The sequence below is a fragment of the Vulpes vulpes genome, chromosome 2, assembly GCF_048418805.1.
Source record: "Vulpes vulpes isolate BD-2025 chromosome 2, VulVul3, whole genome shotgun sequence".
Classification (NCBI taxonomy): domain Eukaryota; kingdom Metazoa; phylum Chordata; class Mammalia; order Carnivora; family Canidae; genus Vulpes; species Vulpes vulpes.
The window spans coordinates 131,621,357-131,649,107 of NC_132781.1; the positions used below are offsets into that span (position 1 = coordinate 131,621,357).

Sequence of the window (27,751 nt, forward strand, 5' to 3'; positions counted from 1 at the left end):
TGGGGGAGCCGAGGAGCCTGACCTACCGTCCTTCCTGGAAGCTTCCGCACCTGCTTCCCCTCCACGTGTCTTCTCCCGGTAAGTAAGCCTCCCATTTCTCCAAGGAAACCTAACAGAACCTTTGTTGTTTGCAGCCAAGAGTCTCCCTGTGTGTCCAGGCATTTTTCCCTTCTTCCTGTTTTTGCTCACTTGTAAAGTTTTGACCTGATCACTTTGGGCTTTAACGTTTTTGCAAAAATATTAAAAAGTGTTGTCTCCTAGAAAGATGTTTGGGAGCAGAAGTTTAAAAGTAGCCAACAGAAAGGGCCAATTATTCCCATTTCCTTGTCTCTAAATAAATACCGTATTAAAAACCCCTTAATATTTGGGAAAGGAGCTTCCCTTACTTCCTCCAACGGCTCGCTTGTTTTTCTTACAAACAGTGGAGCTCGTTTGCCGTGAGGCCCTGTGGTCTGATATTTGCATCCACTGGGGCTCTCCGCGTTGTCAAGTTGCCTTGGATAGAACCTCTGGCTCCTTGACCTGACTTGGGCCTGGGACAAGCCCCCTGTCTCCACACACGCTTCCTTTTCCAGGGCTCAGTTCCCCACACGAGGCCTGTCTATCCGGATGGAATGGGAGCAGCATGTCAGCCTGCCTCTGTATGTGACATGGAGCCTTTTTAAACTTTAAACATGGTCAAGCTGACTTACCGTGCTATAGAGAGATCCCAAGCTCTCCGTCACTCCACCTCCTACAAAGAGAAGAACTGGTGATTAGCTTGATGGAAATGCAGACCCCATGGGGGTTCCACCACAATAGACATCTCTTAAGTCACCATGTCAGCCGCTGTCTTTCATTTCTCAGAGCCACCTCAGGCTTTTCAGAAATAAGGAGACCTTTAAACCCCTAATGCTTCTCATTTTCATGACTTTGGTATTCTTGGGGCCTAGAATACCTGTCACAAAGAATGCAAAATTTTAAGTAATTCACAGATTTGCCAATGTTTCCTTTCTTTGGGGGGCGGGGTGTTGTCTTAATGACAGCATCGGCTACATAACCACTCAAGCCAGTTGTGCAAAATCCAGTTTGCTCATCAGCTGAAAATATCAGAAGGACTTTTCAATCTATGTGTGGATGCTGGATGTTCCAAGAAGTATGATTCTGAGTCACAGTATCTTTTATGGCAGGGTCCTCTAATTCTTAACCTTATGAGCTGTTCACACCCCCTCTACTGAGAAGCTTATTCGGTAAACCTCTTGCTTACTTTCTATGGGAGAACCCAGCTGCTTAATGGTACTTTAGCATAAACACCCCCTTCTCCCCCCCTGGCACTCATGCCACCAAGTGGCCCTTAATGCTCTCATTCTACCCAGCTGGAATGTCCTCCTTTTCCTGTCCAGCTGTCAGAGCCCAGCTTAAGTCTCCCCTTCTTTCCAAATTCTTCTCTGATTTTTCCAGTTCTTCTGAACTCTTACAGCCTTAGCCCTCTGTACCAATCTAACTCATTATAAACAGCAATGGATTGTTTCCTGCCATTTGTCAGATCAGACCTGCAGCCAGATCCCAAGCTCAGAAATGGAACTAGGACTGTGGCCTTCACGATGGCTTTATGCTCTACACTCCTTGCATTTTGCATGAACATATTCATCCTGATACTAAAAAAAAAAGTTTGGGCTGATTTACCGCAACTGTATTTTCTTTGCATGCGGGAAAGCAATACGAAACACAGTCCCCGTAATTTCCTCCATGGGAAAAACTGGAGGGGACACAAATCCCCTTGCAGGTTTGAATCATTGTGGAAAAGGACCCTTTATTCCCCCAGGAACTGCCATTGCGGGAGGGCAGCCTGGAGAGAGGGCAGCTTTCCAGTTCTCCATCAACTTGCTTCATTAAGTTGTTCCAAGGCAATGCTCAGATGCTCTGACATGGCCCCAGATCAAGCATACGTATGAAAACCTACCCATGAGTGAAACCTAAATGATTCCTCCAAGAGCAGACAATGGAGAACCCACCACAGCAGGACCAGACGTTGGCAGTACTGCTCCCTTCCTTCCCAGCTCACTGGAGGACAGAGCAGTTGCAACTGAGACGTGGTCTCCGCACTGGGTATTTTATGGAAGGCATGAACCACTGAATTCTACTCCTGAAACCAACATCGCACTTATGTTAGCTAATTAGAATTTAAATAAAAAATTGAAAAAGAAAAAAAAAATTGAAAAAGAAGAAAAGCGGTCTCCAAATATTTGAGTTGCAATGTTGCCAGAAGACTTTCTTTTTCTCAAGTTTTTACATATATTGGATGTCAAAGATCCACATTTATTTTTATCATGCAATTCAATGGCTCCATGCTTTCTGACAATTAAGGTTATTGTGGCATTTGCTCACAGCCAGTAGGTTTAAGCTTGTGAGGCAAGCCCTATAAAGCCAGGCTAATTTCCCCTAAGCCCCAGGACTGGAAATTAGGTTGCTGCCACTAGGGTTTTCACATGACTCAACCCTCCTCCAAGCTCTCTCTGCTGAGGCAAAGCATTTAGCACACCATCTAGTCAGTGCCTCCAAATGAGATCATAATTGGGAACAGGCTTTGTAAGTGTCCCCTTCAGAATGACCAGAGAATAGCACAAGGAGTTCTCACTGAGCCAGCCCACGGGACTCTAGGACACAAGGCATCCCAAGGCCTTGGCTTCTCACTCTGGGGTAAAGGAAGGCAGTACCTTTATTACGCATAGTGGCCCTAAAGGAGCAAAAGGCCTGGATAAGTCACCTATACCAGATACAGGATAAGCAGAAGCAGAGCCAAAAGGCTAGGAGGTGTGCAGGCTCACAGCCACATCCAAGTGGGGAAGACTTGCAAATGCTGCAGTCCCAGAAAAGGTTCATGCTGAGGCCAGGCATCAGGCAGACAGGCTCAGGAAACACACAGGGTCTGGACCGGGTTGGCCATTGCAGCTCTGCTCTGAGGAGTTCTCTTTTAAAGGCTTATTGGCATCACTGGCTCTGAGGCACGTCCGCCATCATTAAGAGACCACGATTCAGAACTGACTGCCTCCCACCGAACACCTGGAACAGAAAAAATAGGCTGAATTTAAGAAATAGAGTCAGAAGTCTTGGAGTACAGGAGGCAGCTCTCTCGAGCCAATGCATCTCTTCCCCAACTCCACATTCAGTGAGGTCAGGTGGATGCCTTGAAGTTGGCCCTTGTCAGAATAGTCACACCGCAGAAATTGGCAAACAAATTCAGTGTGGCGGGGGGGTTTCCTCTGCCAAAAGTCACTACTGCATATATGCCCCGTGAGCCGTGTGAACCTTGGGGGATACTTATTGTACAAGGGGATTAGTGTGAATAAGACAATTAACGTGGAAGTCCCCTGCAAACTGTAAAGGTTCTACAAGTGTTAGTTTCTATTATTTGACATAAAACATTAAATATAAAGTTTTAATGTTTATTGGGATGGAAGAATGTAAGTATTACCTTTAACTGCAAGCTTCAAATATGATATAGGACAAGATTTCAGAAAGTGAACCAGTTAGGAAGCTAGCATATTTGTGTCAGTGAAAGCAAGTTACAGAACTCCTAATTCCCATCGGCTTCAACAATGGAGTGAGTTCACTGTCACCTAAACGAGAAAGGTCCAGGAGAGTGCGAGCTTCATTCAGCTGGCCTGTTCCAGGGGCAAGGCCCAGTCCAGCAGGCCAGATGACGCCATCGTAGAGCAAGATGACCACATGTTCCTGTTTGCCCAGGATCTTCCTATTCCTGCATCCTACCCAGTTCGGCGTATGTCTTGCCCTGTTTCGTTCTCCAAGTTGTCCTGGTTTAGAAGATAAAGATATGTTTGCTTAACCAAGGTTTGCTCTCTCTGCTCAGTTTTTTGTGTGTCGGAGGCTTCACCCTCGGGTATCACATGATGGGGTTCCCGGCCACTCCCTGTCGCTCCAGCCTCTTCCACATGGGAGCGTATGTGTGGCAGCTGCAGACCTCACAGCCTTACCCAGTCTAGCGGGACAGAGAGATCGCTTCCAGGAACACCTGTACAAGTGCTGGGGACTTACTGTGTCTCCCTGGTCTGATTTAGGTCACACGGCCATACCCGCAGCATCCATTTGGGTAAATGGATTCACCGATGGACCTGGGCAGTCACGCTCACCCCTAGAGTAGGCCCTGAGATCATTGCAAACGAATCACAGAACTCAGACTGAGGTGACTTCTCCCAAGGAACAGCAAGTAACTGGCGGCAGCACAAGAGGTGAGTGGATACTAGAGAGGTAGCAAGAGTGATCCGTGGCGTTGTGAGCAGCACACGCGCTGGGATCGGGATGGGCTGACCCAGCTTTCAGCCTTGCCACCCACTAGGGTTGGTTGGTGGGCAAGGCCTCAGTTGGATTTTGGAGGTTCTGTTTCACTAAATGTGTTTCATTTTTGGCTCTGTCCTCTCGTTAGTCTTCAGGGTGATCAATCCCAGGCTTCTTTCCTTCCTGGATTTTTCTCGCCGGGCCTAAATAGAACTCACCTTGGCTTTATTCCTAATGCTAGAAAAACTTCCCACTCTGGTGGAGATCTGAAATGTTCCATCGCTCCTATGAAGTAAATCATATTCTTTAACTAGCTAACTTTCCCCACAGTTTACAACTTGTGTCAGAACCCTGGGAAGATTTGCTTTTACTTTTTTTTTTCCCTGTGAACCAAACAAGTCATAAAAACAGATTTATATCATGGTTTCCTTACAGCTGCATTTTATCCTAGGTTTCTTAAATCAAGGAACTGACTACCATAATGGCTGAATGAATAAAACACGGCAGCAATGAGTGACTGCCTTTAGCAAACTGAGAGGGAGTCTTATTATTTAAATGTTCCTGGTTATATTAAGTGGAGCAAAAGGCTTGGAATCGAAAGTGAGAGAAAGAGGCAGCCAAGTCAAAAACGCCACCAAGCTGTAAATAAAATATGAAACTGGCTTGGAAGGGGAGCTTTCCTTCGAAGTCAAACGTTGATATATAGTCCCTAATTGTGGGACGTTTGTAAAAGGTGACATGACACCTGTCAATTATCCGCAGCAGTCAGGAAATGTAGATTACATGAATAATTCACCAATCCGGTGCCCTTTGTTGCTAAGCCGGCTGAGCCCAGTCCATAACATAACTGCTGATAGGAAAGAAGAAAAAATATGTTTAAATTGCAAGAGCCGTATGTTACACACGGAAATGTTTTCAAGGCCGTTTCATTATACAACCATGTTCCTTCCAGTTGGCACCGTGGCTAAATAATTAACATGTGAGCTTTTATCAGGTGTAACAAAGGAGGGGTCTTGGGCTCTGGAAACTTTATACGTCCCCGTGGGGAGGCTACAGAAGAGTCTCAGTAACAGAAATATCTCAACCCATATCATCACGTCTCGCCCTCCCAAGGAGCACGCAGTCCTTTAAAAAGGCCACGTCTGAACTTTGGTTTTGGAATCATGGAATCATGGGATAATAAATTCAGAAGGTCACTGAGAGAGAGCCTAGTCTATTGGTTTTTAGAAGCAACAGAAACCTTTTTTTCAAAGAAAATCTTATGTGCATGTACACAACATAAGACAGATAAGAGAAGAGGGGGATTGTTTCTGCTGACTCCAGGTTGGGGGGGTGTGGAGGATGATAGGAGATGCCTGCCATCTGCCTCCTTAGCAGCCCCCTGCCCTGCACCTCACTCCCGGATCCTGCCCGAGCACCACCAGGGATCCTGCTGTCCCATTTCACAGATAAGGAAACTGAGGCTCTTGAGAGGCAAAAGCATTCCTAGAATTCCCGGAGGGAGTCAACAGCAGAGCTGGGACCCGAAGCCAGGCTGCTGCCTCCCATGCACCACGCATACACATGTACAGCTGTAAGTACAGCTTGTCTACATAGCCACACGAGCTGCCAGGATTTGGAGAAATACCAGTTCTGCAGCTCCCAGGACCTCACAAGTGAGCACCAGGAATGGAAACAAGTGACTCTTTCATTTGTGGCCTGGGCCCCGGCAGCCTGATACCTATACTCCCCCCACCTCCTCCACTTTCGTGTTGGCCACAGGGCCCTGGTCGAAGGTCACGGGCCAGGTGGAAGGTGGGGCCTTGGAATGCCCAGGGGACCGGGCAAGCCGCCATAGGTCATCAGAGCCTGCCATCCAATCCACCTGCTTCTCTGGGCTGCTGCAAGAACAAGCCTCCCCGGAGCCTCCGCTCGCATGCTCATTCCAGGAGCAAGTCCAGCAACACTGCAGAGAAAGACTTTTCTCACCTGCACAAGACGGTTCGTTCCTTGTAACTTCCTTCCCCCATAGCAAGGATCCTAGCGGACAAAGAGGAACAAGAAAGAGGGTCCACTTCCTAGAGTGTGTGTAGAAAGGTCCACACCTCCCTCCTCATTTTAGGCCTATTTGCTCCACAGGTTTGGCTTTGGTCTTGGAGGTTTGCAAGGAGGTTTCCTTCCTGCGTAAACCCACTGGGTACAAGTGCTTTGGCACGGTTTTTCTCTAACGTTGTTATTTTTCTCTAATCATTCAAGCTGATACTTTATATCTATATTTTTAGCTCGTTAGGAGGCTACCAGGAAAGGGAACCACATTTCTGATGTGAGTTAAAGGCAAATATAATTTCAAGGCTTGCTGAAATTCTCTCTTGGCAATCAGTCCTCCCTTTTGGAATGAACACATTATATTTAGTTATACAGAGGCATAATAATGTGCTGCTGGTTTGCTTGTGAGGAGCTGAGGTCGAAAACTTCATGTTTTCCCTTTGATCATTCCAACTGGCACAAAGCAGGAGAAGTTGGGCATCTTGATGTTACGGCTGCTTTGAGACGGATTCTCTTGGTGCGTAGGTTATTTCATCCCTTTGACTGTGCAAGGCCAAGGGAGCTTCTTTCAACAAACAGAGTTCATTATTAAATGAGTCGATGGTTGTCTAAACCAATTAGTGCTCATTCCGATAATGCTTCCATGTGTCTCAAGAATAGTGTGGAGAATTCTTCTCTTTTAAGAGCTGGAGCAGCTGAGCATGAGTCCTGGCAAATGGATGGAGCCTCCTGAGCCTCAGTTTCCTTATTTGGACCCTAGGTACCATCATGATGACAACGATGCCTCTCACAGGATGGCTGTGAGCATTATGGCTACCTCACCACCCGGCAAAATCCTTGCCCAAGGGGGTTGGAGTCTGGGTTCCCAGAAAGCTGGGGCTGAGCCAAAGGCTTAGGTGCAAGTTCTTTATTGTGCATGAGATTCCAGGCGCCTGGTTGGGAGACAGAGGAACCGTGTAGGGAAGGAAGCAGGGGCCTGTGGGCTGTATGAGCGTGCATGTCAAGTTGGCTACCGCTTAGGGTTATATGTAGCAAATGAAAATACCAACCCCCACTTAACTTTGTTTTTTTTAATTTAATTAAAATTAATAATCTAATTAATTTAATTAATTAATTATTTATTTATTTATTTATTTTTCCCCACTTAACTTTGAATTCTAGGAAAACAACCAAGAGTTTTTTGCAATAAGTATGTGCCATGCAATATTTGGGACATAACATTTAGTTAAAAATGATTTGTCATTTATCTGAAATTCAGTCAACTGAGTATCCTACATTTTATTTGGTGACCCCTCCGCTGCTACTAGTGATGGGTTGCTTGTTCCTGCGGGACCACCTAAGAAGTTTTATGAAATCTGTTTTGGGATTGAACCATTTGTCCCCATTCCCTATTTGCCGACGTCAATGTTCCCCACGGGTCATAACTTCTCTAAGGCTTTCTGTGTTGCTTCTGTGGGCTGAGCGGGTTCCCATGCCATTCTGCAGGGTCAGATGAAGGGCCTTCAGTCAGATGCTGTCAAGTTGCTTCTCTAGGAGGCTGACCCAGTACCAGTGGCCACAACCAACATGGTGGAGGATGTGCAAGAGGCATCTGTACAGGTGCCCAAGCTCTGTGCTGGACAGGGCACATCTTGGATCTAGAATGCCTACATTCGACTCTCAGCTCTGCCAATGCCAATCTCAGCTTGCAGGATATCCAAAGTCTCTGTGTCTCAGTCTCCTCATCTTTAAAATGGGGATGATAATAACCCTCACTTAGTAGGATCATGATGAAGAGTAAAAACCCATATAAAGCTCTCAGGATGGTCCTTGCGCCATTCTAAGTGTTTGCTATTATTATTCCGACGGTAGTAGACTTCAGGACTGTAGCTTGGCAGTTGGTGTATCTTGAACACTTTGCAACCAACTGTCATATTTGATTTGACAAAATTTGCCAAATTTGATTGATGTCTAAAACACAAATTTTTTCATAAAAGAGGCTAACTGGTTATCACCTCGGTTTTGTTTTTTGTTTTTTCCCAGGCCTGAGAAAAATTATTTTCAGCCCTGACTGCGGTCTTTCATACAATGAGGAAAGAAAGGTTTTTCACCCCCCAACCCCCGATGAGCACGTGGTCTTCCCCTGGAACCTACTAGACATGCTGAGCCTCCCAGGGCTGGCTCTCAGGGTCCTCCTCCCTCCCATGCCACAGGACCTGCTCCGCTTGACACTGTCAGCTGACCCTGAGGTATCAGTATGCACCCCCCTCCCCAGTTGGAGCAAAATCAAATCTTGAGTATTGATCAGAGCATAAAATCATGTTATATTGCCATATACTGAGATGAACAGCAAGTTCCTACAATTCCGGGAGACTTGCCTCTTTGGTCCAGTGTGTCTGCTTCTCAGTTCTTCAAGTGGCCTGCGAGAAAATCTAAAATTTGAAATTGGGCCTCCAACACAACATTGCTGAAAAATGCTCTCTTAAAGAGCCACTCAAGCGATGCTGCCTCTATGGAGCTGTCCCCCCACCCCGTGTGGAGTTAGGAACCAGCTCTTGGGGGCCCCCACTGACAGCCTCCCTGGGAGCCCTGACTGCAGGGCACTGTACTGGCCTGGTTGCAGGTCTGCTTGCCCGAGAGCTCAGCTGGGCTCCATATCCTCTCTTCTTCGTATCTCTAAGCCCCAGCCCACATCTGGTCCAAGCTGAGGAGCAGGGCTGGTTTATTCACTGAGTGCAGGAGGCTCAGGGTCCACAATAGTTTTTAAGGGGCCCTGAAAACGTTTAGGTTTTTTTTTTTTTTTAAGTCGGAAGAAAAAGAACTGTTAGAATAGAACTGGTTTTCATTTTTTTTCTTCCTATCAGAAAAATGAAGGCTTTTTTTTTTTTTAGGGCCACAGGAATCTATTAAACTATTTAAATGTTATTTTTAATGGTAGGAAGGGTCCATGAAGGCAAAAGCTCCTAGGGCCTGTAAAAGTCACGATGCGGTCCTGGTGTTGAAAGAATAAGTAAACAAATGAGTCCATATTATAGTGACTTGTGAAATGCTTCACAAATGACAAAGTGCCACACAAATGCAGATTATTATTAAAAACTGACAGTTTTACTGCTGTTGTGAAGTTCTTTTGCCCGTTAGCACGCAGGACTCTACGGAGTTTCAATTAATTCTCCAAATTGAAAGTTTTTTCTTAGTTATATTCATATTCTTTCTTCCTGTGAAGGAAAAGCTCTAAGTGGCTTTATATGAGGAATATTTTAGTGTGGATGGGAAGGGGGCAGTGAGGGCACAGAACAGAAAGGCTCCACCAAATCCGAAGAGCTATCCCAGAATACACACCACACTTCAAGGGAATCCCCTCAATGGAAAAGCTGAGCTCCCACAGAAGATACAAAGGTGGCCACTGTTTTCACAAAAAAGGGATCATGGGCCTTAATCTTCATATATGTATTACTGGTATCTCACAATCCTGGCTCACCTCTGAGAAAAGTGAACTCATCCACTTCTGAGGTGAGCTGGGGGTGTAGTCTGTCCTTTGAGTTGATTGATGATGAATGAATCCTATAGTTTCTCTCTTGGAAAATATAAACGGAAGGGACACGGATGTCCAGAATATCTTCCGAGGGATGCTGAGAGTGTTCAGACCTCCTGAAGGAGGTATCACTTGAGGAGGTGATACTCGATGTGAGCTTCCTCCTATTACCACCCGGCCACATCCTTATCTTGCAATCTTGAAGAGCCCAACTCCTGTTGGAAAGAAACTTCACTTTCTGAAATTATTCTCAGTAGGATTCTCTTAAAATGTGAGTTCTCGTGGTGCATTAAAACTTGAGAGTACAACATGGCCATAGGTGGTTAGTTTAGGAAAGTTCTTCCCTCTTAACTTTTTCTTCTGAGTTTCCTATAACGGGGCCCGATTAGACTCACGAAAATGAAACAAATAAGAGCTACGATTTTATGGAGTCCCGAGCCCTGCTCTAAGCTCTTTATATACATTTTCTCACTTCAGGAGAGAAATTAAATATGATGTGATTTGCAAAAGGTGTTTCACCAAAGTATTGAGGTAGATGCTGTGTTCCACCTGTAAAACTATAATAGAAAACCTGCCATATCATTCCCTTCTTTTTCTTTCAGTTCTTTAGCTGTACGTTTACAGGCCGGGCTTCTCTACGGCTTGGTTTTCATTTGGTGCAGAAGGCAGAGAACAGCTCTTACGAAAGCAGACTCTGAGCAGAATGGTCACCATCAGGCTTCCCAGGAGAGGGGCAGCCAAAGAGCAGAGAACAAGAGGAACAAAAATTTCTAGTAAATGGGTAACTATCTCCTCTTGAGAGTCGCTGGCTATTCTAAGCAGCCCTCCTAAGCCCCTTAGATCCATGAATAAGCGTCACAATGGACAACTTTGGGGGAAGGCTCCTGTGTTCCAGGCACTATTCCAGGTATTTTTATGTTTATTAACTAATTGTCCCAATGTGCCAAGAGGGTAGGTCCTATTCTTAGCACTCTCATATCATAAGCAAGGACCCTGGGGGCAGAGAGAAGCTCAGTTTCTTGGCCCCAATCACTCACCGAGTAAGGCACATGGGTCTGGAAACCAAATCCTGGAGCTACACAACCCAATGAGGGGCTTGCAACGGTTCTGAGAAGTAGGCATTTTCATGATCCCGTCTGAGTGGCAGAGAGCAGGGGATGGAGAGGTGCCAGATGTCTTCTTGGAGTTGACCCTGCCGGTAAGCAGCAGTGCCAGGTTGCCCAAGCAGCAGGGCCCATGCACCGAATCATCTGCACCTTCAGGATGGCACCGCCAACCTGCTTGTCGAGGGTGGCTGTAAAAGTGACCGAGAGAGGCCAGGGCCGGGGACAGGAGGTAACCTCACGCGTGGGGCAGGGCTGGGGACACAGAAGGGGCTCTGGGGAGAATGGGAGAAAGAGAAAGGGGCTGGGCTTGGAGCTACAGGGAACAGCAGTGAGGATGTGAGGAGATAAGGCAGAGAGATTTCACAGAAGCAGGGAGCAGGGGTGGTGCGGAGGGAGGGCACCCACAAGGGGGAAGAAAGAGGAAGGTGAATAAATGATCAAGAAGGCCGTGGTGGAGATGCCTGGAGCACGGGCTCCAAGGGCTGCGGGGGGCGTGGGAGCACAGGGGCACCCGGTCTGGGTGCCAAGGCCACAGCTGCAACAGCGGGCAGGCCCCTCTGCGGGGTGACACACACGTGAGGACTGTAAGCCCGGGCCCTGGGGGCTCTGCTCACAATGCAAACATTGTGTGGGCCTTCCACACATGACTCAGTGCGTATTGTGTGTCTGGTTGGGAAGGAGATCTGCTTTACCTGCAAGTGCAAACGTGCTGGCTGGGTTGAAACGAGTGCACGCTTACATAAGAGACAAAAATACGGGGGAGCCAGCAGTTGACCACCTTCTAGGCGACACGCAGGATCCCTAGAGGAAAACTGCCAGGTGACTCCTTTGCCAACTGTGAGAATAGCGGTGGTTGGACTGGGTGTTTTGTTTTGTTTTGTTTTGTTTTGTTTTGTTTTGACCCTGGCGTTTGGCACAGAATCCCGAACGCTGAGCGGGGCCCCTGAACCCTGCCTGACACCGGATTGCGTTGTCTAATGTCATTCCTGTCTCACTTTGTTTGAGAAGGACTGGAAAACGGCCGAGGGGGAAGGGAAGAGTAATCCAAATTTGTTCTCTGCGAGGACTTGGAGTGCTAAGCTTGCAAAACCCGGTGTAATGTTTGAAAGCAGTGCTCTAGGGCTGGACGTAGGTTTATGCCTTGGCCCCACTACCTCTTAGCTGTGCCACCCTTGACAAGTGACTCAGTCTCGCTGGGTCTTCATTTTATCATCTGTAATAATAATAGGACCTACCAGGGGGCACCTGGGTGGCTCAGTGGTTGAGCATCTGCCTTCAGCTCAGGTCATGGTCCCGGGGTCCTGGGATCGAGTCCTGCATCAGGTTCCCTGCGGGGAGCCTGCTTCTCCCTCTGCCTGTGTCTCTGCCTCTCTCCTTCTGTGTCTCTCATGAATAAATGAATAAAATCTAAAATAATAACAATAATGGGACCTACCAGAAAATTCATGCAAGAACTGTATGAGATCTTTTAGGCAGGTAGCTTAGCTTAGAACCAGGCACTTAGTGCCTAGCAAGTGTTCACTAGTATTATCGGTGAAAATGAGAGAGAGAACCTGCCCAGTTCCCTCGAGGGATGCTAAGGCTGCAACAAAAGCTTAGCAAGGTGAGAGCTATCTGAAAAGTACTTACTAGTATCTATTTTCTACTGAGCAGTATGGTGCGGTAAAAACACACAGCGTTGGCATGCAGTTCCAGTGCTTAGATTCTGGTCTCCGGACCTTCGGCTCTCACCACTCGGTGGGCGGATTAAATTAAGTCCCCTTCCACATCCCTGTCAGCTCTGGGAGCCAAGGCCCATTCATCCCTCTGCCTCTCTGCAGCGGCCGGGAGAGACCCTCACTCTGGTGGGCTTGTGGCTGTAGCTCCCATCCCCTCTGGCCTTCCAGGGCCCCATGTGATCGACTTGAAAAAAGAAAAAAAAGAAGAAAGAAAGAAAGAAAGAAAGAAAGAAAGAAAGAAAGAAAGAAAGAAAGAAAGAAAGAAAGAAAGAAACATTACCTGGGAAGATGTCCCAGATATTTTAAGTGAAAAAAGGCAAATTGAAGAACTAGAAGCAATTCCATTGAATAAACATTCTAGAATAATTGTAAAAAATATCAATTTGTATATGCAGGGATCATCTTGTGGGCAGGACTGAGAGAAATTTTACTTTATATGTTTCTGTGTCATTTGAACTTGATACTGTGAGCATGTTTTATTCAATAATCAGAATAACAGTACTAAAGATGTAAACAGAAAACACATTCATCGTCGACAGTTTGGAGGGAAAAAAAAATCCCTTATAACCCAGCCCAACATAGAAATACTGCAATTGACATTTTATTTTATATCCTTTCAGTCTTTTTTCTATACATGGATATCACGTAGAACTAGACATACGTATTTACAAAATGTAACCACGTTTGTCCGTGCTGTCCCATAATTGGCTTCACTTAACAATATACTGTTTATATGTTTCCATGTCATTAAAGTTTCTTCTACAATCTACAGCACCATTTTAATGACTGCTTCTTTTTCCATATTACATGTGGCCAACTTTGTATTGCTGCACATTTTGGCTGTTCTCAGTTTTCTCCCATTGTAAGTATTGACAGGCTTTTGGAGAATAATGAAACGCTGAAATGCTTGGCTTTGTTTCTCTCTTTGGGTAGAGCCGGCTGCTCTCTTTTCTTCTCCCTCTTTGTATCCTTTAGCTTTTGGGTGGAGGCCCAGAGAGCTCCGCAAGGGGTGGTGTGTGTTTAAGAAACTCAGCTAAAGAAACAAACTGATCGCAAAGAGCTCTGAACCTACAGCGTTGGGAAAATGCTGAGCGTTGTAATTGGCCTAATGTCGCACCCGTGAGAGATGCCATCTCCCTGGGCCTCCAGAGCTCTGGCCAGGATTTTAACTTTTCTCATTCAGCTGATGACAGACAAATATTCCTCACTTCAACGGTTATGTGCAACCCCCAAAATGTTTCCTCAAGTCTGTCAGGCACTCAATGGAAGAGCCCACTGGTTCATCCTGGGAGATGGAAAAGCAGGCAAGGTCACGTCGGCAAATCAGGACCGTGGGCCTTAAGTTTCATTGAAAAGCTAGCCTCTTGGACGGCACTGGGCCACGCTCCCTGAGCCAGGCTGTTGGTCCAGTGGTTGCTCGGGAAAGAATGCCACTGATGAGCCCTGGGCATGCCAGGGAATTACTCAGCACATGCCAACGAGTAACCTCATACGAGAATCAAACGCGAGCCAATCTGCGAACACTTTGCGTAACAGCGTGTTTGGATTTGGGGCTTAGCTTTCAAAGCTTGAGTTTCACGTTTGCCTGAGCACAGTCCCCAGCCTCCCAGTGCCCCTCCCGTGTGCCCTGCCTCTGCTTGCAAGTGGAGAGAGCAGCTCTTCCAAGGGCCAGAGCTCCCTGGCTCTCCCGGCAAGGCAGAGCAGGACTCGGCCAGGGATCAGGGGCCTCTCCTGGGTCCAGAGGCCTCACTCTGGCCAGCGCTGCTCCCCCATAGGCCCTATCTCCTACCCCTGGGCCAGCAACAGGGGTGACGGATGCCTCCTTTTGCTGTGAAGCCCCTTAATAGTCATTCCTAGTACTGTCATGGTCTTCGTGCACCTTACCTGTCAGAGGGAGGTTTGCCGGCCGTCGGCTGCTGATGTAACCACATTCCATCCAGTCCTGGCTGTAGGAACCGGCAAAGTAGGACTGCATCATCCACAGGTGTCTGAGCTGTCCCAGAGCCCCGGAAAGGACAAAGAGGCCTGGAGCTTCTAAAACCCCTTACTCCTGGCTCTGGTCCTTCTCCCGCATCTATCTCTGAGGGCCCAAAGTTTGAGGTATTTAAGATCCATCCTATGGTGACACGCTGTTTGCTTTCCTGTGCAGATTTGCTACAGAATGGCAGCCACATCCTGAGGTCCTAGTGACCTGGGGAAATGCCCCCGCAGGCTCACCCACCTTATCGGTTCTTTATGTCAGAGTTTCCCCGAGACCTTGGGTATTTGTGTGCGCAGGGCGATGCTGAACACCAGGTATTCAAACAGCACTACGTTAGGTGAGAGACAAGGGCTAGTCACCAATCTTATTCATCATCCTTGCAGGGAAGAAGCTGTTCCCTCGAGGGAGGGCTTTTAAAGTTCTCCAGCCCTTGTCACAGTGCTCTGAGAGAACTCTGACCTGGGGCACCTGGGTGGCTCAGCCGTAAGCATCTACCTTGAGCTCAGGGCGTGACCCCGGGGTCCTGGGATCGAGTCCTGCATGGGGCTCCCCGCAGGGAGGGAGCCTGCTTCTCCCACTGCCTGTGTCTCTGCCTCTCTCACTGTCTCTCATGAATAAATGGATAAAATCTTGTAGAAGGAGGAGGAGGAGGAGGAGGAGTCATCTGACCTAACTGGGAGAACGTGGTGTGAGTGGAGTACCCAGGTTAGAGATGCCGAGAGCTGTAGCGTCACTCAGCGACATGGGAAACACAAAGCCCTCCCCGGGCATAAGGCGATAAGGACTTGGTCCCGAAACATAAGACTTCAAAAGAGAAATGAAAGATCCTGAAGACAGAAGCTGACCTTCCAACACAGACCTAATAAGAAGACCTTGAGGGATAATGAAATATTCTCCAGGGTCGTACGAGCAGTGAGATCTCCCTTGCCCCGTCAGGCAGGCCTGGGTCGATCCCTTACAGTGTCTCTCTGATTCTAAGCGCGGATGAGAGAAAGCAGGGGATGGCCAGCCTCAGCAGGCATCAGCACTTTCTTAGCACTGCAGAGAGCTGCCAGCCAAGGTCATTAGGAAAGCGGAGTTCCTTTCAAAGTGAAAAATAGGCTAGTTATCTTCTACAAGTGCACGAGTAAATTCGCGGTGATTATCAATGCTTTGCTGGCAGCTGTAGGCCTCCACAAATCTCACCACATCGAGCCCATGCACAGGAACGGAAAACGTGGCTTTTCGCGATGAAAATGAAAGGCAAGAATCCTTTTGGGCAACTCTCCGCACAGGTCATCGTAGAAATTAATCAATCCAAAGTCCCTAGATTAGAAAGACAATGTTTTGGAAGTTTAAGACACATGCTTCACAGAGCTATTTCTTTAATATGAGCTCTGTGTGTGAAGATGGTTAAAAAAGTTTTGAAGTCACAGGACATGTAAGAACACCTCAGGCTCCTGAGGAAGCTTGGAGTTTAGAATGGAAGCCCAGGGGCACCTGGGTGGCTCAGCGGTTGAGGGTCTGCCTTCCGCCCAGGACGTGATCCCGGAGTCCTGGGATCGAGTCCTGCATCGGGCTTCCTGCATGGAGCCTGCTTCTCCCTCTGCCTGTGTCTCTGCCCCTCTCTCTCTCTGTCTCTCATGAATAAATTAATAAAATAAAATAGAATGGAAGCTCAGATGTTTGGCCCAGATGTTTGCTGCTGAATTCTGATGCTGGTAGGTAAGGTTCTATCCCAGGAAGGACCCAGCGGAGCCTCTGAGCGGCGCGGATCTTGCAGGCAAATCTCAATGGCCTCTGTGCCCAAGGATAGGGCGGCCCCGCTTGACCGCAGCTGGCTGAAGCACTGGCATCCCTGGCAGGCAAGCTTGTTGCTGGAGTTCCTTGTCTGAGGGCGGCAGGGGCATGGGGGCCCCAGGGCATCCCCTGGTCATGTTGCCCATGAGCAGCACCGAGAGGGTGTCCTCAAGGCAGTCCATTTCCTGATCCCATCCCCTTCCGCTTGACGGAAGCCTCCAAACACGAACAGGGCCCGGTGCCACCCCACCTCTCACTCTGCGGCTGATCTGATTTTTTTCTTTCACGTGGGCTCTTTCCAGTTAGTGGGCAATCACATCCGATTCCAGGGGCCCAGTGCTTACTTTACTTTTCTGATCTCAAGATAAACAAGAAGTCGCCCTTCTTCAGTCTGATGCATTTCGGTGAGCTCTCTCAACTTACTCTCTTCGAGGAAAAGAAGTCTCTGAAAAAGTCTTGCATGTGTTGTAAGTTTACACACATGTAATAAAAGGCATATACGTACACGGACGCAGCATCCCCTCTCTCAGGAAGACTAGACTCCACGCACATTTGCATGCACCTGGAACACTTTCCCACACTGAGGATTCATTAGGATTAAGGAGTGTAAGTCTTTTGACAAGGGTTGGGGGACGTAAATGTGGGAAAAGGGATGAGGAAGGGAACTTAATCATTTGAAAGCATCAATTCTTATTCTTATTCTTATTCAATTCTTATTCTTTCCCTGGGTCTGTTGCCTTCAGTCTATGCAACGTTGGGAAGCCTCTATGTCTCAGTTTTCCTTGTGCGCAAAACTGGGATCATAATATGGCCAAGCCTGGAGAGGTGCTGGGGACCATAGGTTACTGTTTTTTCAGTGCTTTGATCACTGTTTGGCACATAGTAAGTGCTCTTTTTGCACCCCATCCTTATTCATATACTAACCAAAAATAAGGAGTGGGAGGAGTTGGGCCACTGGAAGCAGAATAAGTCATGTCAACACCACCATCACACATTATTGAGATTCAGGTGTGAATGGGGCCAGTTGACACCCCACCTTCCCATGCCGCCTTCCCCGCGTGGTGTCTCTTTCTCCCCAGCCTCAGTATCTTTCCTTGATCTACCTTAAACTGCAGATAACTTAACTTATCTCATTACTGTCCTGGGGGAATTCGTATTTTAATGAGATTCAGAACCTTACTTGAAAAGGTGTCATTTTGGTGGAATTTCAGAAGGTGGGGGGTGGAGGAGAGTCTCTAAGACCCCTCAGATCACACCCCAGATGTGGCTGCCTGCCAGTAAAGCTGACCCTGGCAGGAAGTCACCTGCACTTTTCACTAATCGAGGTCCTGCCCTCCAGAATCTTGCAATGGAAAAGAGAACTTTGATCCGGGGTGATAATAAAACAAGTTAGTAATCAAAGCCCAGGGATGAGGATTGAGTAACTGCTCTGTCCCAGGTGTTGGCATGGACACGCGGGGCACACCGAGGTGGAGCAAGACTCGTCTGGCTTCCAGAACGTCACGGTTTTTTATTGGAAGGGACAAAATACATCCGATGGTGATAAGGAAAATGTGTGTGAGTGAAAGGGAAGGAGGCGCGTGTTGACAGAAGACAGCCCGAGGAGTTTCGGAAACAGGGACGTTGCTCAAGAACTTGAAAGCGTTGGAGGTCTTTCGAAAGGGTTCGGTTGTGCACCGCCTGGAGCTAAGGTAGGAGCTGGAAGGGACTGCGCAGGGCCCTGCAAGCTTCGACCCAGGGATCTTCGCTTTGGAGAAATGAGAGGCTGAGGGTCCATGACTCATTCTCATCTCCTTGACATCATCTTCAGGTTTGCACTTAAATTATCCCTTCCACATCAGACACCCCCAAGTCTTGGGTGGTCTGCTGCTCCATTTCCTGCCAAGTCCCAGCAACTTTATTCGGGGCGGAGGTACTGGGGGTACTGGATCTCGTTTCAAAAGGAAAAGGGAAATTGAAACCAGAAAGGCTTTGTGACAGCCTTTAAGAGATTCTTTTTTTTTTTCCTCCAGCACAGGTTTCTCAAGGCTGGTATCTCTAGCTTAGACTGTTTTTTGTTTGTTTGTTTACTTGGTCGGTTGGTTGGTTCGGTTTGGTTTGGTGAGAGTTAACCATTCAAAATGGAAGGCCTCTTATAATTCGATCTAGTTATGTGAACACAGCCCATTGATGTTAACAAATAGAGACCAGATGCAAATAACCCACTGGAGCATAACATGGAATAACTAGCAGGAGCTAAAGCAAACTCTTTCTCTCCCTCACCACCCTATTACCTCATAAGAATTCCTTCCATTTGGAAATGAGCATGAGGAGAATTAAAAAAACAAAAAACAAAAAAACAAAAAACAAAAAAAACCCAGGACCGTTAAGATGTTTCAAATGGCCTTAAAAATGACAGCAGTAGCGGAGATGCTCGGATCACACAAGATTGCCACACAAATGACAGACGTACTTGGAGAGTTATGTGGAATCAGGCATGCGTCCCTAAGAAGGGGTAGGTGCCTCCATCTCATGAAGGATAAATTAATTACAGTGGGAAAGCAGATTGCAAACGGAGGTCACCGAGTCAGTGACTCATACCCAGGTGCACACGAGGAGACTCGGTTCCCTGCAGACCGTTGAACAGGGCCTCACTGAATATGATGAAATTTCATGCCATTCCCTGTGGCACAGGGCGTTTTAAATGTCCTGGATAGACAGCCTAGAGGTTTGTTGGGTGAGGCCTAATGCAGGGACTCCTAGAATGGTAATGGTGCTGCCATTTTCTCTGGCAAAGAAAGTTTTAGTTGAGTAAAAGGCGTTTGGTAATATAAACAAACTCACTGCGAGTCACCAAACCCCTCAGTTGGCTACCATTGCTGCGGCTTTTCTCAGAATGCCACTGGCTTTATAAGTGGCCTATTTGATCAAGACGCCCAAGGCTCCACCAGTGTGGTGGCTCAGATCTCCTACTTTTAGAATAACTCTTAATTTTCAAAGTTTTGTTTGTTATTTCATCTTTTGTGGGGGTTTTTTGTGGATGGGGGGAGGTCATCTCCAGAACTCTGAGCCCTTCCTAAGTGACCGAGAATAAGATGAAAAGTTTGAGGGTGCGGGGGTGGAGATAGCAATCCTTTGTGAGGAAAACCAGAATCCAGAAAAGCATTTGGGTGAAATCTTCCTGATTTAGCTCTGGGACAGAGCTAGCCAGCAGACAGGAAATCCCCAGAAGATAGTCAGTAAATGTCAGTGGAGTGACTGTTCACCAAAACCCTCAAGCTCCTCCTGTGAGATCCTCCAGGGCTGCACTGTGGTCCAGAGAAATTCTTCCTGCAGTCAACCCTCCATCTCTTCTCCAGCTCCTTTCTCTCCCTCTGGCTCAGAGGAGAAATAGGAAAGGTGCTGATGTAGCTCTTCTTAGACCTTTATTAAATTTGTACATGTTAAACCTACCCTCCATGTTCCATTCTGCAGACTAAATAACCTCAAGTTTGTAAGCTTTTCTTTCAAAGAGGTAATTTCACAAACATTTCCATGTGCCAGTCTTAAGGATCACGAATGTTTAGAAATAACTTACATGTTACCATACAGACGGAGGCACATCGGAAGGAATAATGCGCGTGATTCACCGAGGTGCTGCTTCCTGTCGAAATCCCTGCGTCCTGGGCAGTGGACCGCAGTGCTGGGGGCTTCCGTCTTCTCTCTCTGGAGCCTGGAAGGAGGTGATAGCCGATGAGCTAGACTAATAAGATGCAGCCTCACACTGATGAAATGTCCATTTTCTTGGGGGAAATGGCTGACAGGAGCAGGATAAAGCTGTCAGGAAGCTTGTAGCAATTTCCCAAATCTACCACTACCAGTGAGCTTTATTTGTGTGCTTAGAGCTATTATTAGCAAAACAATGGCTGGAAAATGTACTGGGGAGAAAATTAAGAAATGACAGACCTGTTTTAAAAAAGAAAGACGAAAGTTTCTTTTGTTAAATTTTGTTAAGTTTTTTTATTGTTTTTGTTTTTGTTGTTGTTTTTTGCAGCAGGAAGTTTCACATAGGGAAACACATCATCCTGGCCTGGTGCCTGCTTAGGGCAAGGGAAAGGGCAGCTGGGTTATGTTATCTGTGTGCAGGCTCCCATCTCAGCAGGAGCTCAGGGGGGATGTGACCTTGGGAGGGGGGGTGACAAAGGGGAATTTAGCCGCCCAATACCGAGTGTGCCTTAGAATCCTAAAGCCACCTGTCAACCCTGGTGTAGGTGCTGATGGGGTGGAGGTCAACAGAGACAACTGTTGTTTTTAAAGGGTAACAGAGGGGTCTATGGCTAGGGTTGTGCTTGCCCAACACCGGAGGCACTAGCCACACGCGGCTCCCGGGCGCTTGCAGTGTGGCTGGTCTGAGATGTGCCTGGATGTAAGACACACGCTAAAGCTCAAAGAGTTTATATAAGAAGGACGGTTCTCTAGGGACCCCTGGGTGGCTCAGTGGTTTGGTGCCTCCCTTGGTTGGGCCCAGGGTGTGCACCTGCAGTCCTGGGATCGAGTCCCACGTTGGGCTCCCTGCATGGAGCCTGCTTCTCCCTCTGCCTGTGTCTCTGTCTCTCTCTGTCTGTGTGTCTCTCATGAATAAATAAATAAAATCTTTTAAAAAATAAAGAAAGAGACGAATCTCGAAACATCATTAATCGTTCTTCAGTTGACTACATGTCGAAATTATATTTTGGATGGATCCAGGCAAATAAGATACTATTTTACTTAAATGATATATTTGTTATATTAATTATTTTATTTTATGTAATATAACTACATTTTATTATATTTATATTACATTTTATTTACATAAGATCAGTTTATTTAAATATGCTTATTTAAATAATAATAAAATACATTTATTTAAATAATAATAAACTATATTATTACAGTGAATGCTTCAACATAGATGGACCTTGAGAACATTATGCTAAGTGAAAGAAGCCAGATGCAAAAAACCACCCATGGGATAATTCCACTTATATGACGTGGCCAACAGGCAAATTCATAGAGACAAAAGGTACCTGAGTAGTTGCTTAGGGCTGGAGGGGACAGGGTGGTGGGAAATGGAAAGTGAGTGCTAATGGGTATGGGCTTTTTTATGGAGGGATGAAAATGTTCTAAAATTGATTGTGGCAATGTTGCCCAGCTCGGTGAATACACTCAGTTGTACATTTTATTTTTTTATTATCTTTTATTTTTTACTTATTTTAAACTTTTAAATTCAGTTATATATTTTATTTTTTTCTTAGAAATGTTTTATATTTTTAAATAAGCTCTACACCCAACATAGGGCTTGAACTCATGATTCTGAGATCAAACATTGCATACCCCACCAACTGAGCCAGCCCTGAGGTGCCCTCAGTTACTCATTTTAAATGGCTCAATTGTACTGTTTGTGAATTATATGTCAATAAAGCCACTTAAAATAAATTAAAAATTTTGGATGCAGGAGCACCTGGGTGGCTCAGTGGTTGAGCGTCTGCCTTTGGCTCAGGTCATGATCCCAGGAATCCTTGGATGTGTCCCACATCGGGTTCCCTGCAGGGAGCCTGCTTCTCCCTCTGCCTGTGTCTCTGCCCTTCTCTCTGTGTCTCTCATGAATAAATAAATAAAATCTTAAAAAAATTTTTTTTGGATGCAAAAAAGCTAATTTTGCCTGTTTATTTTAGACTTTTAACAGTGTGGCTCCTAGGAAATTTAAAATCATTTAAGTGGTTGGCATCATATTCTGTTAAACCCTCTGGGCTAAGGAAACCAAGACTGAAGAGATTGGGGGAACCCAGGGCTAGTGCTGCCCAAAGTCCTAACCACAGGGAGGGGGACCAGCCAGAAACGTTCACCCTTGGTGCAGGGCGAGAATGAACGAGGGGTGAGGGGGAACCTGACCTGGAAGGTTCGGGGGTGTTGAGAATAAGAACTCCAGGGCCCGGTCAGGCGTCTGTACCAAGTGCCAGCACATGGGACCGAGGAGCAGACCAGGATTTCCGGTCCCTAGACAAACAGGGGGGGCTATCTTTAATCACCCCTGGGGAGATGCCTACCAACCTAGCCACAGCAAAAGCGGTGTTCTCTTTCCCAGGTGGCGGCCCCAGCTGCTGCGCTGGGTTCTGCAGACTCTGGGGCTGATGGGGGCCCAGGCTGGACTCACCTGTAGCACAGTTGCATACCTGGAGCCCGGCCTTGGTGAGATGCAGACACAGACAGCAGCCCTGCCCCTATCCTGGGGGATGGAAGCTTCTTCAAGGAGGACTGGCCAAGGGAGTTTGGTCTGTTTACAAAGGGCCATAAACAAACCTGGTGTTAGAGGTTTTGCTGATTGCAGCATAAAGGGAAGCCTTGGGTGCCTGGTGTCCTCTCTAACTGAGGCTTCCTTCCGATCCAGTTACCCTCCCACTCCCCAAAAAGCATAAGAGTGCGTCAGAGGACACAGCCTGGTGGACGTCGGATAAGGAAGCTACACTTAGGGCCTCCCCAGAGAAAGGATCCCATGACTCATTTCTGGAGACCAGAGAGATTATGGGGCTGAGGGACACACGGGGGTGAATCAGCCAGATGAGTTGTAGCCCCAAAGGCCTAGTTCTGGAGGAGAGGTCAGTAGCCTAGAAAGGGGAGAAAACATCAAATGCACTATACGCGGCACAAAGTGAGTATTTGGCCGAAATACGTCCTGACATTTTGCCACCACTGCCGTAGACTTCATTTTCCTCAAGACTGAGAGAAAGTTTCCGTGGACAGCGTGGTGGTGAGCAAAGGAAATGGGGTAGGCACAGATCATGGACCTCGGGGCACGGTCTGGGCAGAGTAAGATCTGCTCTCTTGCCCTGATGAAGTAACAGCAGAAAGTTAAACGTGTTCCACGAAGGCAGAGGAGCCACGGACTCCTGTGTGACTGCAAAGCCCTCGAGGGGCAAGGATTAGAAATCATTTAGTCTCAGATCCACAGTGGGGCCCGGGGTGTGGCGAGGCCTCCAGGAATATCTGTAGCATGGACGGACGAATGGAGGGCGGTGGGAGGGAGAGGACACAGTAGATGATCAATTAACATTTGTATTATGTGATGAGGTCTTGGGTGGTGGGTGATGACAAGGAATGGCTTGAGAAAGATTTCATTTGTGCGACAGGGAAATACATTGTGAAGGTGTTAAATTAAAACTAATACGATAGCATATTGCTTATTTGGTTTTGTCATCTTTCTAGCTGTTTTTTGAGCAGGACTTGGACAATGTTGAATATGAGTGAGGGCGGCAGGGGGGAAAAGATGCCTAGAATTATAGCTCGTGGGCCTCTCTCCGTCTGGATCCTGTAAAATGCAAACCACTTAGGAGGGGACAGATGACTTAATGATGATGTTGTCAGGGCCCTCAGAATAAATATTGCCTTTTCCATTCCCACTGCTGGTTCTAAACAGGGCTGCTGACATATCGTCAAAAGGTTGAGATCTCCTCGTTCTTATCTTCTGAGTCAGGCAGCCCAAGATGGTGCAAAACTCTCTCAAAAAGCATTTGTATCACTCGTCCCTGTCCCTTCAAGCTGAGGCAATCCTTTCTGACCAAGGATCCTATTCTGTAAGTGGGTTGGCTTTTTGCATTTGGCAGTTAGACATCTACATTTTGGGTTAAGGTAAAGGTCAGAATACAGGGGCACCTGGCTAGCTCAGTCTGAAGAGCATCTGACTCTTGATCTCAGGGTTATGAGTTCAAGCCTCACATCAGGTACAGAGATTACGTAAAGAAAACTTTAGGGAGAAAAAGCTAGATTACAGAAAGAGTTTCTTTCTTTCTTTCTTTTTTTTTTTTTTAAGATTTATTTATTTATTTATTTATTTATTTCAGGGAGAGAGAGAGAGAGAGAATGAGAGAGAGAGAATGCTCAAATGGAGAGAGGGAGAGAGGAAGCCAGTTCCCCTGCTGAGCACAGAGCTCCTGATACAGGGCTCGATCCCACAGCCCTGAGATCATAACTTGAACTGAAACCAAGAGTCTGACTCTCAACTGACTGAGCCACCCAGGCCCCCCCAGAAAGAGTTTCTATCTCCAGATAATTCTATCATGGGGTTCAAAAGGTTCATCTGGAATATTAGAGGGCGGTGAACTTCAAGGAAGGTAAAACCATGTGTTATTTTCAGAATGAGCTTAGGTCTCTAAGAATGCCGTGAAACTGTCTCATGTGGGTCCGTGGCATGCTAGTAATTGAGGTGGACGTGACCATGGCAGGGTGAGCTAAGAAAGCTGGATTCTTTTAAGGAAAACGCTTTCTGTGATGTCACGGTGGGGATGCTGTAGGCACAGCTGGGTGGGAGCACTTGGCACCAGGACTCCCTGTAATGGGTCCAAATCTCTGGTGCCCATGCCCTCCTGCTTGAGTCGCTTCTGCTCATGAACCTGTACTATGACTCACAGGCAGCCGCAGCAGCTGAGAGGAAATGATGTGGCAACTGTGTCCAGAGATGATGGCTAGACATTGAAAATAAAAAAGAAAAAAATCCATGAAAAAATATGCCGTCATATTTTACAAAGGCTCTGCAAGATTTAAGAAGCATGTTTAGCATCCCAAGTATTTTCCCTTTTGTGTCTTGAGACACTAGCTCTGAGAGTGATTTTTTGTTTATTTAACATCTAATCAAAAGAGATTTGGACCCCACCAGCTTTTGAACAACAGCTTCAGTAGCACTGCCTCTTTGCATTTAGTGCGAGGAGAGAAACTTCAACCATACGGAGAATTTGATGTCTGTAATATGCACTAAAAGATCAGCTGGTCTAACTTTACAGGGCTAATAAAAGGGAAGAATTTTCCCGTGCTCAGGTCTTTTATGAATTATAAATAACCATTCACTTTGGAAGATAGCACATCATAAAATTTTTTTCACAAATATGCACAAATCCATTTTAAGATCCAAGAAAAAAAGATGTTCAGAAGTCTCAGATGTACTCAGTTTTGATTTCGTGGGGAAACATGTTCTTTTACCATATGGATGCTTTTAAGGGGGCCTTCAGCTGGGGCTCAGTAATGGTACCCCAGTGGCTAAATAAGGGATTTCTTTCCTTCTAACATTATTTCTCTGTTATTAAAGGTGGAAAAACCTTCCACAAATAGCATACTATTAGACTGCTTTAGGGGGTGTCCTGGGAATCAAGGTTATGTGTCTGCTCCAGAAATACTGTCTGTAATTATCATTCCTCAGTGGTTCTGAGGATGCAGTCTGGGTGTTTTCATTAATTTCTTGATTCTGCAAGTCTGGAGTGTGTGCTTGCTCTTGATATTCAATATTTTACAGTAGGAGTTTTTTGTGGCTTTTTAGGGTCACAGGTCTCTCCCCCTCCCTTCCTCTCATAATAACCATTTCCTGGCTTCTTTTGTTTGCTAAAATAAAAAGGTATGAAAAACAAGATTTGAAAAGGAAGAGAATTCAGATGTGAGATTCTTTCAAACCCAAGCCTTGATCTTCCCTATTTATAATTTAATATGAATATTAAGAGACAGAGCATTCAGCTCTCACAAACAACTGAAGAGAATCTGCAGGTTAGACTAGCACCCTGCCCCCAGCACTGTATTATGATTGTTTCCAAATACAAAGTTGAAAGAATTTTACCGTGAACACCCGTATGCCTACCATCTAATTGTAGATTCTAACCATCAGTATTTAACAGCTCTTGTTTTGTCACACATCTATATATACTTTCTCAATTAATCCATCGTACCTGAGTCATGACTTGAAAAGTAAATTGTAGGCATCAACCAGTTTCTACTTAAAAACTTCAGTATTTCCTTTTTTTCTTCTGATATGAAGTTTCTATACAATGAAACATAAAATCTTAAGTGTACATTTTCTGAGCTTGGACAAATGTATGCCTGCATACCCAAACTTCTATAAAGATGTAGAACATTACTATTATTCCAGAAAGTTTCCTCGTGCCACTTCCTGTCGATCCTCACCCCTACTGCCCTTCCCAGAGGCAACCACTCTTTCGAACTTTGTGACTACAGATGAGTTTTGCCTATTCTAGAAGTTCATGTAAGTGGAATCAAATAAAATGAGTGTTTAAGGTAAGACTTCTTTCACTTGGCTACTGTTTTTGAGAGTTAGTCATGTTACCGTGTGACACTAGTTCGTTCATCCCATTGTATTGCTGAGTGGTATTCCATTAGATGCCTATACCACAGTTGGTGTGGCAATTCACCTGTTCATGGATACCTGGGCTGTGCTCAGGTTTTGGCTATTGAGCCTAAAACTGTTGGGAGCATTTTTATACAAGTCTTTTATTTTTTTAAAGGTTTTATTTTTTTATTCATGACAGACACAGGGAGAGAGGCAGAGACACAGGCAGGGGGAAAAGCAGGCTCCCCATGGGAAGCCCGATGTGGGACTCGATCCCAGGACCCCGGAATCACGACCTGAGCTGAAGGTCGATGCTCAAGCACTGAGCCACCCAGGTGCCCCATATACAAGTCCTTTTAACAGCTTGTGTTTCCATTTTCCTTGGGAAAAGACCCATTTATATTGATTGCTAAATCACAGGATAGATGTGTGTTTAGTTTTAGAGACTGCCATTCCTCTTTCCAAAGCGGATGCACCAGTTTATATTCCCACCAACAACGCATGAGAGTTCCAGTTGCGGGATCCCTGGGTGGCGCAGCGGTTTGGCGCCTGCCTTTGGCCCAGGGCGCGATCCTGGAGACTCGGGATCGAATCCCACGTCGGGCTCCCGGTGCATGGAGCCTGCTTCTCCCTCTGCCTATGTCTCTGCCTTTCTCTTTCTCTCACTGTGTGCCTATCATAAATAAATAAAATTAAATTAAAAAAAAAAAGAGAGTTCCAGTTGCTTCTTGTATTTGCTGATGTTTAATGTTGTCAGTCTGTTTATTTTAAGCCACTTCAGTGAGCATGTAGTAATGTCTCATTGTGATTTTAATTTGTGTTTTAAGGACATTAAACACATTGTCATGTGTTATTTGCCATTCATACCTTCTTGTATGAAACGTCTGTTGAGATCTATTGTTCATTCAAAATTTTGTCTTTATTGTGAAGTGGGAGTTCTTTAGACATTCTGGACCAATGTCCTCTGTTAAGTTTATGTTTCACAAATATTTTCTTCCAGTCCATAGCTTGCCTATTCATTTTCTTAACGGTCTCTATTGATGGGAAGTTTTAAATTTTGACAAACGTTGATTTATCAGTTTTTTTCTTTTACAGTTATCATGACCTAAACAAAGCACACTGAGGGGAATCCCTGGGTGGCTCAGCGGTTCAGCGCCTGCCTTTGGCCCGGGGTGTGATCCTGGAGACCCGGGATTGAGTCCTACTTTGGGCTCCCTGCGTGGAGCCTGCTTCTCCCTCTGCCTGTGTCTCTGCCCA

General features: G+C 46.2%; 1 long non-coding RNA gene across 1 annotated transcript; it reads left to right on the plus strand.

Moving 5' to 3' along the window:
* On the plus strand, positions 1–27,751 carry LOC140597945 (uncharacterized). Its single transcript, XR_012000019.1, has 4 exons — positions 1–78; positions 4,059–4,229; positions 21,288–21,415; positions 27,590–27,751. It is a non-coding gene; the product is annotated as an uncharacterized lncRNA (long non-coding RNA).